Source organism: Oryx dammah, unplaced genomic scaffold (assembly GCF_014754425.2).
Source record: "Oryx dammah isolate SB20612 unplaced genomic scaffold, SCBI_Odam_1.1 HiC_scaffold_850, whole genome shotgun sequence".
NCBI lineage: Eukaryota > Metazoa > Chordata > Mammalia > Artiodactyla > Bovidae > Oryx > Oryx dammah.
The window spans coordinates 320-4466 of NW_024070995.1; the positions used below are offsets into that span (position 1 = coordinate 320).

Here is a 4147-nt window from a genome sequence, read left to right on the forward strand (position 1 = left end):
AAACAAACGTAGGGATTGCCTGGTGGTGGGCCCTGGAGGATGATGGCTCAGGGGTGCAGGTGGTTTCTTGAGATGGTAAAAGTGTTCTGAAATTGCTGGTGGTGATGGTTGAGTAGTACTGTGCGTTAAATGAGGCACTTTCCTGGGTGAATTGTATGATATGTGAATTACATCTCACTAAAACTCTATAAAGAAAAGGGTTCAGCCCACAGTGAGACACAAAATGCCTTTCAGGAGGTGGCCTTCCTGAGACAGATGTGGGGGTGCCCAGTGTCCCATCACCGGAGATAAGACCTGGAAATGAGGCGTGCAGCTGAAGCAAGTGAAAGGCGCTCAGCCGTGTCTGACTGTGTGACCCATGGACTATGCAGTCAGTGGAATTCTCTGAGCCATGACAGTGGAGTGGGTTCCTTTCTCCAGGGGGATCTTCCCGACCCAGGGATCGAACCCAGGTCTCCCGCACTGCAGGCACATTCTCTACCCTCTAAGCCACCAGGGAAGCCCGCAGCTGAAGCAAGAGTAGCTCTGTTGTCTGCCTCCCGCCCTGGAGTTCTGAGCTGGCTCAGGGAAGTATCTGGACCTCTGCGTGTGGGACGGGAGTTTCAGACAACTGAAGGGCTCCTAAGGGGTAGGGGATGCAGCTGGGGTCTGGTGGACCCAAGACAGACTTTCGCTGAGGAGCAGGATTCGTAGGTTGTCCCCATGGGGTGCACACGGGTGGCCCATCAGGAGGCCGGTTCCTCTTCAAGGATATTAGACACTGAATAGTGTTCCCCTAACTGCACCCAGTGAAGTCCTAACCACCAGCACCTGGAGGTGGGTCTTTCCAGGTCATCAAGTTAGCATGAGGTCCTTAGGGTGGGCTCTAATCCATTATGACTGGTGACCTCTGAAAATGGGGAATTAGGAGACAGATACTTGTCTAGGGAGGGTGCCATGTAGACCTGGAGACAGCCGTCTACATGCCTAGGAAATAAGCCTGGAACACATGCTTCCCTCAGGGCTCTCAGAGCAACCGCTGCCTGCTGACGCCTTGATTTCAATTTCAAGGCTCCACTGTGAGAGTAAATGTGTGTTGCTGAGACCCGGGTCTGTGCCTCTTTGTTATGGCGGCCCTGGGTCTCTAAGACAGCTGTGAGGGGCTGTGGTCTCAAGGGAGATGGGCCAGGCCGTGAGAGTCAAGCCCTGTCGGGCTGGGCAGGGCATCGAGACCCCTGGCAAGGTGACTGAGGACTGGGGGCCCGAGCAGGGCTCAGGAGACCCTGGTCAGCGGGGCCCAGACTGTCAGCAAGGCTCCCTTTAGCCCCTTGAGGGACACATCCTGTGGGTACCGCACACAGGCCCGGCCCCTGCCCTGGATGCTGGGGCCCGTGGGAGAGTCTCCACCTCAGGGCCCTGCAGGTGCTGTGACTTCCTGAGGGAACAGGGCAGCTACAGAAGCTTCTCCAGATGTGGAGTGGGGTGCAGTCTGTTTCAGGGCCCTGGTGGGCTTCCCCCGCAGCTTCCTCAAACTATCCTCCCAAGTCTGGACTTTCCCCAGTCCCTCCCCGTGCTCGAACCCATGCTGGGGGCCTATGGCCCAAGCTGGGCTCAGAGATCCTGACCCAGCTCAGGGAGAATGGGCCCTGAGCCCAGGACCCTGAGTGTAAGGGACAGGCCCTCCCCGCCCTGGCCCCTCAGACCTCTGGCTCCATGTCATCCCCTCCTTCTGACTCCCCCCTCCCCCCTCTGTTTCTGCTTCTATTTCTGTCTCAGTTTCTGTCTCAAATTTAACCAACCCGACCCTGCCCCCTCCCCCAGCAGGGCTCCACCCTCTCCGCCCCTCCCTGGCCGGCTCTTAAGTCGCTGGGGCTCAGAGGACAGCCAGGCAGTGCTCAGCTGGAGCTCTGGCTGCAGGATCTCAGGTGAGGGGCTCTGGGGAGCCCGGCGTGGGGGTGGGGGAGACCTGCAGGCGGAGGACCCTCCAGGGTGGTGGGCGAGCCCATGTCACTGAAGCACTTTGCCTCCCACTCTTCCTCCACCAGGTCCCAGCGGGAGGACCCGAATCCACCATGGACCTCCTTGAGGTGAGTGACGACGAGATATGAGGGGAGAGTGGGCCTGTGGTCTCAGCTGCCGCCTGTCTCGGCTCTGCGCACAGCAGCCTCTGTCCCACCCTCACTGGGCTCTGGGGTGGCCGCAGGGGAAAGTGAAAGTGTGAGTAGCTCAGTGGTGACTCTTTGGGAACCAGGGAACTGTAGCCCACCAGGCTCCCCTGCCCATGGGCTTCTCCAGGCAGAGACACTGGAGCGGGTTGCCATTTCCTTCCCAGTGGGAAAGCAGAGGGTCAAAACATGGGACCCGTGCCATCAAAGCGCCCAGTCTCACAATGACCCTTGTTGAACGCTCCGCTGTCACCATCCTGAAATTCTGGATAATTGTTGACAAACACGCTCCAGTTTCCTGGTGCCCTGAGCCCTTTCCTTATGTAGCACTTCCTGGCTGCAGGGCTGGGGCTCCTGCTGGGAGGTCGGTTTGGGGGGCGGCTCAGTGTGGGGGCCTGTGTTGTGACCGAGGAAGGAGCAATGGACCTTGGAGTGAGTGTAGGAATTAGAGTCCTCATGCTCCTGGGGGAGCCGGACGGGGAGCGTCTGCAGTGTCCGAGGAATCAGCCATCCTTGGGCTCCTTCTAATGCTTATTCCTATTTATTGAATTTCTTCTGTCTCTGAGGGATCTTAGTTGCAGCCTGTGGGATCTAGTTGGCTGGCCAGGATTTTCAGAGAAAAGCTGAATGCATTTCTCACAGGGCCTGGATCAACAGCTGAAGCCACGCTGAGCTCAGAATCATTTCTTATTTTCGGGGGTGCCCTCCGCCCTATTTCCCACTCAGCTACCTAGTTCTGAGGGTGACCAGATGCTCAGGGGCTCTGGTGCTCAGGGCCACGGCACACTGATGTCTGGGCGTGGTCAACACGGGGTGAGCCAGGCTGAGCGGCCTGGCCCAGTGAGAGGAGGATGCGGGCAGCAGAGTGTCCCCATGGCCCGGCGAGGTGTTTCCTGCCCAGTCGTGTGTGATGCTGGGCTGACAGGATGGGCCCCGGACACAGGGCGAGTAGACGGGAGCCCTGCAGGTGCTGTGAGCCGCACTGACCACGCAGGGCCAGGAGGGCAGTGGGAACAGCGCCAGATTCCTGCCCTTAGGCGGAGTCTCCCATGGGGTCGGTGAGGTGCCTCCCACCTCCGAGATGGAGTCAAGTGCCTGGAGGGAAAGGGGCTGGGGGCCGGGGCTCTGCAGGGTCAGAGGTCAGGAAGACTGGCCACTGTCACCATCAGTGCCTCAGACAGGAGAGGACAGCCCCAGTTTCTCCCTGGTCAGCTTTCAGCAGGACCACGAGGGCTAGGCGTCTGGGAACCAGGTTGACCACCTATTCCAGGGCAAGGGTCCTCCTTGGGGTGGGGGGTGGGGTGTGTAAAACAGTTCTCGGTGGTTACAAGACCAGAACCTGAGTTTCACTGTTACCTCCACAGGGAGTCCCACATGACCAGGCTTCTCTGAGGAGCATGCTGGTAAGAAGCCCATCCCCACGAAAAGCTGGGGGCTCAGAGGCCTGGGTTCTGCTGGGTGACGCCAAGAACGATCTGGCCCACCTGAGACCCAGCAGGGAGAAGAACCGAGCTTCTTTTACTCAAGTCCATGTCTGTTCACAGCACAACCGGGTGGATCGTTTCTGTGATATGATAGGAAATGCACCAGAAGAAGCTCAGGTGGGTCAGTGTGCCCCACCCCCGGCCCTCCCCAGTGTGAGGGAGGTGGGGTGGGTTCACAGTCACGGTGATGATGAGGGTCACAGCTCAGCGCCCAGTCCTTACACTGGACAAACGCACACCTGTGTGGCAGGTGAGTGTACAGGGAGGGGATACGGAGGCCCAGGGATGCTGAGGGCGGCGTCCAGATCACAGGGCAATGAGGGCAGGGCAGGGATGCCAGAGCATGGTCCCCAGGTTGACGGTTAGTTATTGGGGTGACTGGGCAGGATGAGAACTAGCTGGGGCTTGGGAGTCAGGGTGAAAGTCAGAAAGGGTGGGGGTGTTTGAAACAGACTGTTTCTTTCCCACCAGATGGAGGCAGCCCTAGCAGAGACGGAGGTGAGTTTGGACCTTGCCCCC

The 4147-nt window shown here is 58.9% G+C and overlaps 1 long non-coding RNA gene across 1 annotated transcript; it reads left to right on the forward strand.

The window, feature by feature from the left end:
• The first annotated feature begins 1150 nt into the window (after window positions 1-1150).
• LOC120859414 lies at window positions 1151-4127 on the forward strand. Its single transcript, XR_005720077.1, has 5 exons — window positions 1151-1904; window positions 2025-2066; window positions 3509-3547; window positions 3689-3745; window positions 4100-4127. It is a non-coding gene; the product is annotated as an uncharacterized LOC120859414 (long non-coding RNA).
• The last annotated feature ends 20 nt before the right edge of the window (window positions 4128-4147 follow it).